The 15,441-nt window shown below is 38.4% G+C and overlaps 1 protein-coding gene across 13 annotated transcripts in view; it reads right to left on the bottom strand.

The window, feature by feature from the left end:
* Window positions 1-15,441, bottom strand: part of LOC148654505 (ELKS/Rab6-interacting/CAST family member 1) — a 341,414-nt gene that overhangs the window by 221,722 nt on the left and 104,251 nt on the right. The window lies entirely within an intron of this gene.

The following is a 15,441-nucleotide window of genomic DNA, read 5'->3' as shown; positions in this document are numbered from 1 at the left end:
ATCACAAGTAAAGAGTGTATCCTTGACACGCTCTTTACTCTAAAACCTGCCTGACATTGCACACAGGTGCTGCAGCTATGCTTAATACAGACATGTCTATCAAATCGGGAACAGAAGAAAAACATTGGAGCTACATGGAGTGATCTCAGAAAAACAACAGCCTTCAGGACATATGCTTTCTGCACAAATGCAATCCAAAATGGTAAAACATGGGGAAGTCCAATACTGTTGTGTAAGTTTAAGACCTGTTGGGATGTGAACGATGAAAAGAAATTGACAGGAACATTACTTAAACAGATGTAACAGCACGTGGTGATGTATATCATTGTGTTATTTGCTCTTCTCAGTAACAAGTCATTAATCACAATATCCTTACCAGGGAGTCAAACACAGGCAGCTGCATATGAAACGCCCCTTCACAAAATATTCAATTGACTTCATGACAATGTTTTTTGTTTAATCTGACCTAGAGTTCCAGGAACTCTAACTTAGAAAGACCTGGTAACTGTTCTGTTCCAATAAGCTGACAGGTCGAATCTGTAGCTGCCCTGTTTAGATCTGAGATTTTATTTCGCTAGGAACTTCACAAATGATGTCACAGGACCCCATGCTGATAAACAATGAACTCTACTCAAGTAAACATCAACATTCTTTTCTTAATTTGAAATTGATATCCAATTTAACTCAGGATCAGTAACCCAGTCCTACAGGAGCCAGTGTTGACATCTGTATCCTTTCCAACCAGCCTTTGTAGTATTAATGTGTTCACTCCTTCAAATTACAGTATGTCCCTTCTTGAATTACAAATTATGTATATACAATTTAACATGATTATTCAGTTAACATTTTAATCAAAAATGACAATACTTGGTGGAAAACCTTAGACAGCAATTCCAGCTGTGAGTCTCTCTAGCAAATTTGCACACTGGAATGATGTCAAGGCAGTAGGGGATTGATCATGGACAGCTATTTTCATGTCTTGCCAGGACTGGGCCCTGAGTCACTCAAAGACTCATTTGAGCCACTTCAGGGTTATACTGGCCGTGTGTTTTAGGTGACTGTCCTGCTGAAAGGTGAGTTTTCTTTCCAGTTCTGTCCTGCACTTTGCTCCATCCATTTTCCCCACACGCTTCTTATCACGCTTTCCAGTCACTGCTGCTGTGCTGCAGCCCTATAAGGTAACTGTGCCATCAACATGCTTGAAAGTAGAGTGTTGACAGAGTGATGTTCTCTTGTCAGACTACAAAACCTTTTGCCACGTTTGCAACCTCACTACAGTATTTTGTTGCCTTCAATTTTAGATGCATTTTTACAGATCCATATAGTGGAAATTGTAAAATGTCCTAATAAAGCCTCATGTAGAATACTGTGTACAATAGTTCCACCGTGTTGTTGAGAAGATTTTGATGCTCTTAAATCCATCCAGACATCCATCCAGCAACCAGACAATGTATAAACTGGATCTTATAGGAATGTCTAACATTAACTGGCTGAGGGAACTGAACTTTTTAGTTTTCAACAGAGAAGACTACAAAAGATAAGATAAGATCACTTTATTGGCCATATACAATTTCCTGTATTAGGAATTGTCTTTTCACATACCCCAATTTGCTCTCCATGAGACACACAGACACACAGACAGGGAGATAGTTTGGGGTCAGAGTGCAGGGTCGTCAGCCATTTATACAGCACCCCTGGAGCAGTTGGGGTTAAGGGCCTCGCTCAGTGGCCCAACGGAGTAGGATTCCTCTGCCGGCCGCGGGATACAAACCGGCAACCTTCCAGCCACAGGTGCAGATCCTTAGCCACAGAGCCACTGCACCGCCCACTTTTGTTTTAGATAAGAAAAAAGAGGACCTGATACACGAATTCAGAATCCTCAAAGGCTCCAACAAAGTTAACCCTGAAGATTTCTTCAGAATGAAAAGTAAACCATTAACCAGAAGGCCGAACAGGAGGCGGTTCTTCACACATAGGGTTGTGGGAGAATGGAACAGGCTACCCAGCAATGTTGTTGAACATTTCTTTCAACAAATGGTTGTATGAGATCCTTGAATCAATTCACTACTAACTACCAAATGGGTTAGATGGACAAAATGGTCTCCTCTAGTTTGTAAACTTTCAAAAGTTCAAAGCCCCCTTTGTGGATTAGTCGGGATATGATTGGCCCGTGGACATTTTCTCCCATCTGAGCCACTGATCTTTGTAATTCTTTTAGTCATCAATGGTCAGAGGAATGCATTCCTAGCCTGTTTCCTTCATATCTGTCTGCTCATTTTGGGGGGACAGCCTGATTTAGGCAATACTTGTGTGGTAAGCAGACATTCCAGTTCTTCAAGATCAACTTCACCGTGATCAAAGGGACATTCAATATTCTTGATTTTTTCTTATATCCTTCTCACTTTGCCTTTCTACAACTAGTTTTTTTTTTATATCTCCTCGGTCTTCATGGTTGAATCTTTGCTTAACAGAGACAGGTGCATTTATTATGACATCACATGAACCATTATTGCACACAGAGTCCATTAAAGTAATTCTGAACCTTGTTTAAATAACTCTACACACCTGAACTAATTCAGCTTTATTATGTCAAAAGGGATGAACACATATGCAATCAACATTTTAGATTTGGATTTGTTTTTGCAGTTTTTGCTGTCATTTATCTTTATTAACCCAAAAACTTGTTTGGTTTCAGACTTCAAGTTTTATTTAAAAATATTCTCTTTAAAAATCTGTATACAGATCATTTGCAATTTAATAAATTTGGAATACCATTGTAAGGGAGAGAAAACTTATGCAAGGCACTGTATATTACTTAATTAATCCAAACCTTACATAACAAAATGACCACAGGCCTATCAGCGAGAAATAAAAACATCTAGGTTTGTGAGAGGACCACTCTTGGGATTTAAGATAACCGGTTTACATGAGAAGCGAAAATAATCAGCGATCTTCATCTCTTCTGACAGTAAATTGTAACAGCATTTTTTATCTTAATGGTGCAGAAAACAAAGCATTCATAATGAGCAATAAATCACCATTACAAAGACAGGAATTTTGCACAATTAATCCATTCATCACTGACGGACAGTTCAGAGAAGAGATTGACTATTTACCCACATCCCGTTTAATTAAACTGGGACTGGTTTGATAAATGGCTTTAAAATGATTTATAGTCTTAAAAAAGCTTTGTGTTAATAAATCATTCTTTCCTGGTGAATGAAAGGAGTTCAGAGGATTTCTCCTCTTTTTCCATTAATCTTCTCTTACAACACTGTTCCTCAAGTGTTGAACTAGACTGGTCAGTAAGTGGTCTGAGTAAGACACAATCCAGGTTGTAGAGGGCATCAATTCCTAAAGACTCAGGAATATAAAAACAACTTGTTTTTTTAATTAATAACCTTTTATGGAGGCCATTGGTTCAGTGAAGCAATTTAGGAATCTCCTGAATTACAAATGGCAACATCCAATGATCCTGTCAGAGCACATTTGGCTAGCGGTAATTCATTTGAACAAATCAAAACAAAGATCAAGGTTACCTTTGTTCTAATCCTTTAAGATAACTGCCGATTTAGGAGTGATCTATAAAAGTTACCACCTTTAGGATTCTGTCCAATTATCACTGTGCCTGTCACTATTAGCCAAAATATAAGCTATAAGAACTGCTTAAACAGGATGTGGTCACATATTCTACCAAGTGTGATGCCTAACTCTTCTTTCACATGAGTCTGTAATGGATTCAATTGCACATTCAATGTGATTCCACACAGGAGGAGGTTCTCAATATTTCAACTACGGAGTATGTAGCATCGATACAAAATCAATAAAGGAATAAATTAGTGAGTTAATGAAAAAAAAGAGCTCGGTCTTTATATAGCATCGGCAGGTCACTTAAAGAATGGCTCACATATATGGACTGGATCATAGTACAATGGCCAGCATTGCTGCCTTGTAGCGCTGGGGCCCTGGGTTAAACTCCAGACCTGGGGTGCTATCAGTGTGGAGTTTCTATGTTCTTCCCATGTTTGCATGGATTTCCTCTGGGTGCTCTGGGCTCTCTGGAAGAATTGGCCCTGTGTTTGGGTCTGTGTGTACCCTGTAATGAACTAGCATCCCGTCCAGAATGTATCTATACCAGGTACTTGCCAGGATAGGCATTGGCTACCCAGCAACTCTGTACTGGATAAACTGTGATAGGCTCTGGCTACCTGGCACCTCTGTATTGGATAGACTGTGATAGGCTCTGGCTACCCAGCACCTCTGTATTGGATAGACTGTGATAGGCTCTGGCTACCCGGCACCTCTGTATTGGATAATGTGCTTAGGAAATGGATGGATGGTGCGCACACATTTTCCCACAGTGAAACAGATACTGTACCACCATGGAGCAGCAGGTCATCCTGCATTTCTTTCAGCACTTGCCAGAGACTGCTTTGCAATGTTTCTGGTTTTTAATGAATTCAAAGAAAAACCTTGAAAATTCTATTTTCAGGAAAAATTAGTAATTGTGTTTCCAGAACAGATTGCAGAAAAGATAGCGTATTGTAAACTTCTGAATTTAATTAAAAGGATAGCTGTTTGGCAGAGGTTTTCATATAATAAAAATGCAGTGGGAAAGTGAGAAGTAATGTGATAATGAGTTTGTGCCGGTTCAAACAACTAAAGTTGTATCCCATATAATAAAAATATGGTAATGTTTGTGTTTTTAGATAATTTCAGACATGTTTTGACAGATGTTCCATCTGTTCTCTTTGTGGTAAAAGAGGTATTTTAACTGCAAAGTTAAAAAAAAGTTTTTTTTTTAAGAGAATAGACTGCACTTTGTTTGCTTGCTTTGTCTATGGTTAAGAACTGGCTAGAGTCATTTCCACATTCCTCACAAGTTGAGGTGTTTATTCTTAGACTTCCCTTGTTAAACAAGGGAGGAAGAATAGTTTAACCATGTGGGGTAAACTTCATGAGAGGACGAGAAGCCTAAAGCCAATTAACAGCTTTGAAAATTGCAAAAATGAGTGGTGGGAGCTACCAAATAGTCCAACAATTCAACATTTGTGACTGAAAATAATCCTGCATTTTAAATTATTTAAAAAGGTTACCTCATGTACATTAAAGGGCAAACAAAATGCACAGGACTCCTTCCTTTCCCCAAATATCATTCATCCATACATTTCATAATCACTTCTTCCAATTAAGGGTCATGGGGGAGCGGGAGTCTATCCCAGCAAGCAATGGGCGAAAGCCAGGGAACACCTTGGACAGGACACCAGTCTATTGCACAGTAGACACACACACCAGGGCCAACTTTTCCAGAAGGAAAAAAGTGCACCTGGAAGAACCCCTCACAAACACAGGGGGGACATAGAAACATAGATAGCACCCCAGGTCTGGAACTGAACCCAGAGCCCCAGCACTGCGAAGCAGCAATGCTAACCACTGTCCCAATATGCCACCCAAATATCATAATCACAAAAATATTTCAATATCAATTTACTATTAATTATTGTTGCAGGCTAAAGGTGAATCTAACGTTCAAAATTACAGTTTATCTCAGCATAAGCATTTAGAAAATGTTTCAAGTTGACAGGAACCAACAGTAAGGGCTATTAGACAAACTAGTCTTCCTATTCCATGTTAATTTTCAAACAAAACTGTGTTACTGTTTTTGTTGGAGAAATAAGTAACAAACGACCCAGAGACAACTCACTCTCATTCAGATCAGAAATAGATTATTTAACAAGCCTCAAGAGCATTGAGGAAATGTAAGTGATTGATAAGATTTGGACTTTATATGATTTTGATGATGAATCTCCTCTGATAAGGGAAGAGGCCACTTGCAACAAAAAGCAACCAACAAATACTATGTTTACACATTTTGTTTAGAGTGTGGTTCAAGTTTTAAGAACATTACAGGGGTTACAAACAGGAGGCAGCCATTTGACCCACAAAGTTCACTGTTAAAAGCTAAGTAAACTGAAAACCAGCTGATTCTTGAACGTGTCAGTTTTGACAACTTGTTACTGACTCCTCAGGTCTGGCCAATTCAAACTATAAAAATACTTGACAGCAAATCATTGTTGTTCTTAGTACATCTATTTCTACCCTATATTATACAGAAATCTAATCATAATTAAAATTTAAAATATATATTTTATCATTATTTTCAATTATAGGAAGTCCATCCAAATAATGAATTTAATAGGAATTTATGTCCTATACAAATTAATGCAATTAGAAGGGATACATTTGAAGGAGTTATTTTAATTGTTTTTGCCATGACTTTCAGGAATTTTTATGCCGTAGGCAAAAGCGGAATGAGGGTGGGTAAGGCTTTACACTGTCATCAGACTGTACATGAACCACTGGACCTGTCTAACAGCCAAAATATCTAAGCGTACAATTTACGTTGCGCAGGGCTAAAAAGATAAGTGGGTCAAGAGAAAACACTACACAGCGGATTGTGGGAGAGAATGCTGGGAGAGGAGCTGCTGTGATGTCATGTCAAGTACATGAAAATAATGTGAGGACTGCCTGAAGCACTCTGACCTCACGGCAGTTTTTTCTGTGATTCTTGTCCTGTGCCTTCTTAGGTCTGTGTGTTTGTATCTGTATTTGTGTCTATGTGTGCCCTGCAATGGACTGGAGTCCCACCCAGGGTGTATCCTGCCTTGATCCCATTGCTTGCAGGGATAGGCTCCGGCTTCCAACCCTGAATTGGAAGTAGAGGTTAGAAAATGGATGGATGGATAGTTAATACACAGAACTGCAGTTTAATTTTTTATACACTACTACTGTTATTATTACTCATGTACCACTTTTTTTAGAAAATCACTATTGCATTTCCCATAATACAACAAACGCCAGTCTCTAGTGAGTATAAAGCAACAAAATAAGAATTAGAATAAAATTCTTGTGTTTGCAAGAATGAGTCAAAATTGCCTGGGCTATCATTGCAACAGCTAGTCACTTGTCACATTTGTCACCGTCAAACTGTTGATTTTAATCTCATTACCTTTGGATATAATTGCATCTTCATGATAGTGAGTGTTGTAACTGGTGACTAAAATAATGCAGCCATATTCTGACCTAGTTCAGGTGGGTAGCTGCGTCAGCATGCGTAGGATACAAAGGAACAAGTAATTGGTTTATTCCATGCTGAAAAGAGAAGACACAACGTTTCCGCTGTGGAGCCTTCTTTGGGTGACATATTCTGACCTGTTTGATAAGAGGACCACTGGCAGAGAGGGGAATACGTCTCCTTCTGAGAACATAATAAGAAGATAAGAGCTTTCAAAAGTAGGTCACACATTGGCTGGCTTCCACCTTACCACTAAGCAGAGTGTGGGGACCTATGCATACTATCTTTGTATAGACTACAGTGCTATTAAAGAAGCATAAAATGAAATGTTCGGGGTACTGAGAGGACAGACACAAGAAAGCTGTTTTTATTTTAATCTCTTAAGCTCTACAGAAGATGCCAGGTAATGTATGTCCAATTGAAATGCAAACAACTTTATACTTGTTAAAAATGAATTTGTTCACGGTCAGCTCACATTATTCACGCATGGAATTCAGTACCACAACATTAAGTCTCTCAACAGCTCAGTTTCTAAAAAAAACAACAAAACAAACAACATTGCCCTATTAAGGAATGAGCCAAGATGCATGAAGAACTTTCTAAAGGATACAAACCCCACTTATAAACGTGTATCAATAGAAGCTTCTGTTTTTTTAATCGCCAAAAAACAGAAATCTGACAGACGTAAAAAACACAAACATGACTCCAATAATCAGTCTGTTTAATAAGACTTTTAACAAGGGGGAACATGAAATCTTAAGTGTGTGTAGGTTTTCTTTCTTTCATTTTAAACTTTGAATTATATGAATTATTACCATTATATGCTCTCTTTGGAATAACCTGAAGACATTTTAATCAGATTTTAATCAAACTAGGACCTAAACAAGGATTTTGGCAGCAAAGAATGTCTTGTAGTCTAATGATTCTCAACCAGTGAATCATGGCACAGTGCTGGGCCTTCAGACTTGGAAAAGTCCCGTACTGTATGAGACAAATCTAAAAATCAATAGTTAAAAAGGTTTATATATACTTTATTAATAAACAGCAAATACAGTTCATATATAAATACTGTGGAGTAATCAGTGTGTTGTGTTTTACATGCAATGTGTACACATGAAACAGTTATCTTAGAGCCTTAGTATTAGAACCATACTCCAAGGCTGTTCACGTGGGAACTGTGAATAGTTTGTTTTCTTTTTTAAGGTAAGGATTCAGAGCCTCAGCAAGAGCCCTGTGTTTCACTGTCATCAATTCCTGACAGGATATCTTTGCACTTTGAAGGAAACTCAAGTTAAAAATTGAAAAAAGTTTTGCTTTTGATATTAACAATAATACTCTGGAGCCAGTGACATACAGTATAGAGTACAGTACATGTGTTGGCACAACTTTTGTATTTCTGTACATGCACAGTGGGAAATTTTGAGAAACGCTGCTATACACTTTCTACTCCATTAGACACCACGTATTAAGAAATAATGGGGTATAAGCAATGTTTCCAAGTTCTGGCTCCTAAATTAATGAGCTTGGCAAAAGAAGATTTTTTTTACAACCACTTCCTATGCAGTACAAGCGATACATACTTCTTTGCATATTTAATATCAGCTTTATCTCTAATTTAGATTAAAACAAAGTAAGATGATATTCACGTTACAGGTATTCAGCAGTTACTTGTGACTGCTGGCTGAAATGGGGGATCTAAACTGAGGAGAAACCAAGCGAGACTTTGATTAAACTATACATGAGGAAACTACATAAGCCATAAGTTCTGTGTAAATTCGCTCTCCCAAAGAGTCCTGTAATGACTAAATTCTTTTGCTTCTGTGCTAAATTTTATTTCTGCCTTTGATAACTGCACAAGAGCCATTAGAGACATTTGTAAAAGACAGGGAAATTTCTGGGATCAGATGAAAAGGATCTTATTTTTCCAAGGAATTTGGAAAATACCACTAAGAATTGATAGAGCAAATAGTTATAGTGTAAATACCAATACGGGACATCACGTAGGATCTAAATAAATACCCTCATACTCTAGAGGTTATAAAGGGCTTTTCGTTTCCCCCAAAGCATTCAGGTTAACTGACAGAAGCATGGTTTGTTCATTCCTGATATCCCAGAGGATACAGATAGAACTTCACTGTTTGGCATCATTAATAGATCCTATGTTCCTAAATTGCAAATTTCAGGACACACTCAAATGCAGCCCAGACAAAACTAAGACCTGTGTGTGAATAGATACATCACATTGGTACTCAAAGGATCAATGTCTCAGCAACAAGGCCTGCTTTAAAATGGAAGAGGCGTGTGCCTCAAAATGATTGCAAGCAGGAAGCCCTTGACTTGTGGGAAAATATACCGCTGTTTATGTTACCCAGCTCCAGAATCTGTACAGCCCAGAGAAATCTGAAAATGGAGAAACAAGCAAGAGAACAACAACAAGCAAGTTTGTTTTTCTAGCATGGAAAAACACTTTTGTGGAAGTCTTACACTGAACGTCATCAAACTCATACCCAAGAGGCATCCCAAAGCTTCACCCTTCTCAAACTTCATTTATGTTCTCTGTATTAGTTTGTCACATTACCCTGATCCTTTCCACCTCAGGATGCTCATCTTTCAGCTACGAATCACACGTGGACAAGTTTGGGGGGGATCATAGGCTGAAATTTTGGGGTTAGTTACCAGTGAGGCGGATGGAGGACAGGTGACGGGGTGGCTATGTGAGGTGAGGTTTATTTTTGCGCTGTATTTTAGTTTGGGGGGGGAAAATGTAAAAGAATTTTTGCTTTCCACTAATAAATAGTTGAGGAACTTTCACAAAAAAAAACATACTTTTTCAGCGTTCATGTGTAGGACTACAGCCTCTGTAAAAACTCTTGCGGCAAAACAAAACAGCTGAAAAAGAGCACAAAAAAAACAAAGAAACCTCAAAAATTAATTAACTCTGTAAAAGAAATAGTCTGGCGGAACATTACCAAAGGCAGTGGTCAAGGAGGAAAATTGAAATTTGACAGATCAGTTTTATCAAGCCTCCCTACGCTTCCTGGACAGGCTCTGGCCTACTGCACACTCTTGCTAAAAGAAAGCGGATGGAGGCATGCATTTTTGTCTCGTTCGTGTACAGTACACGTAATGGAAAGTGTTTAGCTTTTCCAATACATCGGACTTTTACAGTGTTAACTAAATCCTCTAGCTCCTAACCCTTCAAATACAATGAAGGGAAAAAAACAGCACATCCATTCCACCACCAAGACCACCAGACACTACAGAAATCGCCTCTGCCATCACTTATTTCACCGTGAAGACCTCGTAAAATGTCTTTGCAAAAACTATATTTCAGGACACTACTACCAAAAAAGCACAAAAATGGTTAAATAAGTCTTCATGTGCAGCCCTCATTAATCACCGTTACATCCTTGATGTGTCAGAGTCTCTAGGAGAATCAGCCTGTCACGTCTGGCAGCTGCAGGAAAAACCTTAACACTTCTAAATCACAGCTGTGCTTCTGTTCGCTCCTCTCCTCCTTGCTTGTGGTATTCCATCATCAAAAACAGGAGGGGGGGTTCTGTTTTTGCCTGCCATTGTCATAATTTTCGTTTTAAGCAAAACTAGAATAGTGTGCAAAGAATATTCTTGTGATACGCTAAAAATTCCTTCACTCTGTTGTTGGAAGGTAACTAACTGAAACTGTCACTTACTTTAGATCACAAGAGAGGAGGTTGACATTCATGTGCAGCTAATTTTTTGACTCGGAGAGGTTAACAGTCAAAAAGTCTCCCCTTGTATTCTTAATTTTCAAGGCATTAGAAATGTTTAGGTGGTACCGCACTGCTTTAATATCCAGTTTTAACTCTACTAATTCGGTAAATCTCTTTCTAATTTCTTCTAACTTTTTCAAATTTTCAACAAGACACAAATTGATAAAACCCATTCTCTAAAAGAGCTGTATGAACAGAATGATAGCTTTCTGCTTATTTTTTCAATGCACCAACATAAAATTAAAAGATACCTACTGTACAAAGAAGCTGCAGTTGTTTCAATGCAGAATTGAGATACACTTTGGCTTGCAGAGAAAGGAAACTGATACTTTCATTGACAATTGAAAAAATGCATTATTAATGATTTGCAATTCAACATGTTTTTTTTTGTATTATGCATCCAAGTGCACTACACAATTTACATATTGATAAGGTCATGGGCAATTTTGACTGAGTAAAAGAAGGTGTGGCTGAATTAGATCATTCTAATTATTACCGCCCTTTTCCATTATTTTGCTAGAGATACTACAGTACATTTTCCATTTTCAATGACAAGCGCTTGGAATTTCTAAAAGGATAAAAGAATAATTTCTCATTATGATGATCTTTAGTATGAAATATAAAAAAAAGTTTCCTGTTTCATTACCGCCTAAGAAAGTAAGCTTGAATGATATGGTTTCACAGAACTAGATGCATAAAAACTAGGATGTACTTTCACAGAAAGCAAAATTACAGGAGCGACATTGTTGGAAACAGATCAAATGAGTAAAGCCGTGTTCCTTCACAATAAGACATGTTTCAAAGACAAACGTATAGGTGCAGAAATCCATGTTTTGTATTTGGCTTGAAGCTACATTTAATGTCAGTTCAGCAAAATTAACTTCAAATAAATAAGATAAAACTAAAAACATCTCGGATTTTTGAGTTCTAAGAAGTGCCAACAGCCACCAAGCGCACTCTGGATTCTATCTTGCTCAGTAATGCAAATGAGCTGCGATGGTAAAACTACAAATCCAGGAGACTTGACAGGTAACTGGCAGGGCGCCAGGCAGGCATCTCTTTGTGTCTGTGCTGTGAGCAGGAGGTATCTCTAATTAATTAAAAAAAGTTCTGTAAACTTCCTCAAGTCACAGACAAAAGCATTTTCATTTTTTTTTGCTTTCGACTGCGTGACTGCTGAAGGACAGAATTTTTTTTCTCCTTTTTTGAGATTCGGGTTATCATTGATTTAAAGTGCAGCTCATTACCATATGGTTTTTTTTCTGCTTAGATTCTACGAAAGAAGGAACGCCAGTATTGTTGGTTGCAAAATAACTCTCTCTGAAAAGAGCAGAAGGAAATGCACACTCATTTTTGGTGGCATTGGATTCATTGCTCTCTCTTCATGTAACCTGCCTCCTTGTCTGAATGATCTTGTTCAGCACTTCTAAGTGCTCTAACATTACAAGGCTTAAACAGTAAAGCAAGCAAATAGCAACAGCAATCACAAAACATTTTGCCAAGCACTACAGTGACCTATTAACAGCTCATATCATTGCTTTAAGGGTTTTGCTAAATTTTCTTGGCTACATTGTCAAAAGCACATTATAAGCTCAAATCTAGAAGGTAGGTATCCTCTGGGTAGATGTCATAACTTTAACACGTCAAGTTTACAATTTGTAAATTGCGGTTCTGACATAATCAAGTCCTGGCTTAAGTAAAGGTGGATTTACTTTTGCGATTTCAAAATAAATATTCAAACTGGGAGCCGTGTCAGTGAGGGAGCTGCAAATGAATAAGCAAGTAAGTAAAGGTTAATTCCATGCTGAAAAGCAGAAAGAAGAAAATTCCACGAAGAGGGAGCTTCACACCTGAAGTGCCTGCTTTTCTATTTGTTTATACTCATAGATGCATTAATTTATTACTTTGTGTATGGCCTGTGAAGCCAAAGTCAGGTTGGAGCGAAAAAAAAATCTACAAGTGAAACAAAATGGAAGGCTGTCTCAGAGGAGGCACCATCCTGCATAGTCCAATTATCATCTTCTCAGATATGAATTGTCCAGAGGCAGGATAACAGGAGGATTTCATTCTGGATAACATAATCAGCGCTAATCCACTTTCTGCCAGGGACCATGTCGCAGCCTGTTCTGTAGATAGAGATGAAAGGGAAAATCCAGGGGTGGCTGATGTTACTGTGCAAAGAGGGAGAGAGCCTTCCCAGCTGGGAGAGCTGGATCGCTACAAATATCAGATCTCTCCCTACATCCAACAACGACCTTGGTCCCCATACTTCAACAAACCCTACAGAAGCAGCTCACTGCTGCCTCAGGAATAAATAACCAGCTGACCTTGCTTCTTTCAAGATTCCCATATTCCCAGAAATACTCTGTTCCCGAAAGAGGGCTACATGATTGTTACACTCCCGAAAGAGACTGGTCTTATATACTAAAAGGCAAGTTCAAACAAGTATTATTTAAATGCCGATCATGTCACAGGTGGCTTTGACAACTTAAAAGTTTCTGGGAATACAGTGTACCTGTGAAGCATCTTTATGTGCTACATGAATCAAGACTAACTAAGCAGGCAGGATACAGCAGTATAAGGTATATGATAACACAGTATGTAGTTGCAAAACACCATTATGAAGAAATAGGGGTGTCTTGTACCCAAGAAGAAACTAATAAATATTTAATTATCCATTGCATTTTTAACCTGCAACAATTTGGACATGCACTTTGTTGCATAGTCTTACTGATCCCAATCAGCGCCAGTCCTAGGTTAGTAGAATTAAATTAACACCAGACAATCCTAGATTCGTTTTCATCAGGGTTTGTGGCATCACCTGTAAATAGATGACGAGCACTGGGATTTTAGGATCTCTGGACGGTGAACCCCACCAGAAGAAATTCGAAATTTTCTCTTGAACATCACCCAGGTTATGCAAAGATCTCTGCCAGCTCATTTTTGGGACTGAATACCTTTCACTAATGGATATACAAAGCATGTGTTTCAAGGTTAACATAAAGATTACTTAAACAGACAAGAAAATATTGCTTCTATTTTCTTGAGGCGAATTCCTTCATTTTTCAGTCCTGTTATTTATGAGCTTATATAACCTACCCTGGTGCATGAATACAAAAATGGCCTCAGAGTGCGAAATGAAAGCTGTTCTTGAAAAGGGTCCCAAACATTCAGCCATAAACTGTTTTTTTACACAACATTACTGAGGTCTTACAAGTCTTCATTTCTTTTCATTTCATCTGTGGCAAATAATTTAAAGCCGAAACCCATTCAGACTTTACACTTTCATTTTGTGTCCTACGGACAACAGAAGGCCATAGCCGACGGGCAAGTTTCCGCTCGGGCGCCAAGGGACACCCGGCCCTGCAAAGGGGAAGATTTCTGAATCTGCAAATTAAACGCACTGTTAAGCGCACCCTTCTGATCTTATTAAAAAAATCAATGAGGCTGGTCGACGAGGAACAGGCAGAAACAAGCCGTCTGAAATGACCCGTTGCTGAGCGCTTCATTGAGCTTTCCAGATCCATACAATGGGGCCGCTTTTCTCCACTCAGCTAGGAAACAGTCGTGGGGCACAAACCGGGAAAAAATGGTGCCACACCTGGCGGAGGGTCCTTTAAACCGGGAGGCCGGATTCCTTTTCCCAAACCCTTCTTAGGAGCCTTCAATGCCAGGTTGACTACAAACATGTCATTTCATATCAGGAGAAAATACCAAGGCAAAAAGTTGCATGAAGCACTGCGACGCAAAAACAGAAATATCTGAGTTTAAAATAGTGCCGAATTTAACAAAGTCTTTTGGGTGTTTCACAGGGATAAAGAGACCGTATCCGTAGATTTCAAAAGTATCCCTTCCATATCCCACATTAGTCATTAAATTGCCACATATTTCTTTGAAATGGTTATTGAGAGCTAGGCAGAACACCAGCTTCGGAAGAGCAGCAGGTTGCAGCTGAGCAAATGAAAACTAGTAACACAGTGCCCTCTAGTGTCAGCCAGAGGTTTTTGAGAAAACCAATGAAACGCGCAGAGCTATTGCAGTGCAGCTGTTCTACATTAGATGACAAGCTATTGTTTGTCTTAAAAGCTTTCTAACCCATCCTCGAATAGGCCTTTTAGTTTTCATGTATTTCTTTAAAAATATAAACCCCTGGATATGTCAGGAAGACAAGCAATGTCTTCTGAAGTTTACTATAAAAGCTGAAAGGTGATTTTGTAAAACCAGTTCACTCACATATAGTTACTATGAAAGAATGAGGGTCACTAAGGACACCTTCTAATGGGACACTTCAAGACAAACAAGACCAGATGTCTTTGAACTTGTAGACAATGGGGTTCAACAAAACACTTATGGGACCAAAGCATGTAAAACATGTTTTAGATCATTACATGACACCTTGACGCCTGAACTTTGTCTCTCTTTCTACTCTTTCTTAAATAGAGGTGTGTATTTATCCTCTACTTCAGGAGTCTCAATCACAAACTTCCAGGAGACACAGGGAGTTTTTTTAAACTGAGTAGTTAATTAAAAAATGTGATTATTAAACAAATAATGTAATTCTTTTTAAATTAGTCTTAAAGAATCTTACTTAAGGTTTTTAACAGTTGGTAACAC

Source organism: Lepisosteus platostomus, chromosome 9, assembly GCF_059453375.1.
Source record: "Lepisosteus platostomus isolate fLepPlt1 chromosome 9, fLepPlt1.hap1, whole genome shotgun sequence".
Lineage (NCBI taxonomy): Eukaryota > Metazoa > Chordata > Actinopteri > Semionotiformes > Lepisosteidae > Lepisosteus > Lepisosteus platostomus.
Note: the sequence above shows the minus strand (reverse complement) of the source record. Positions and strands in the feature narration are given on the sequence as shown.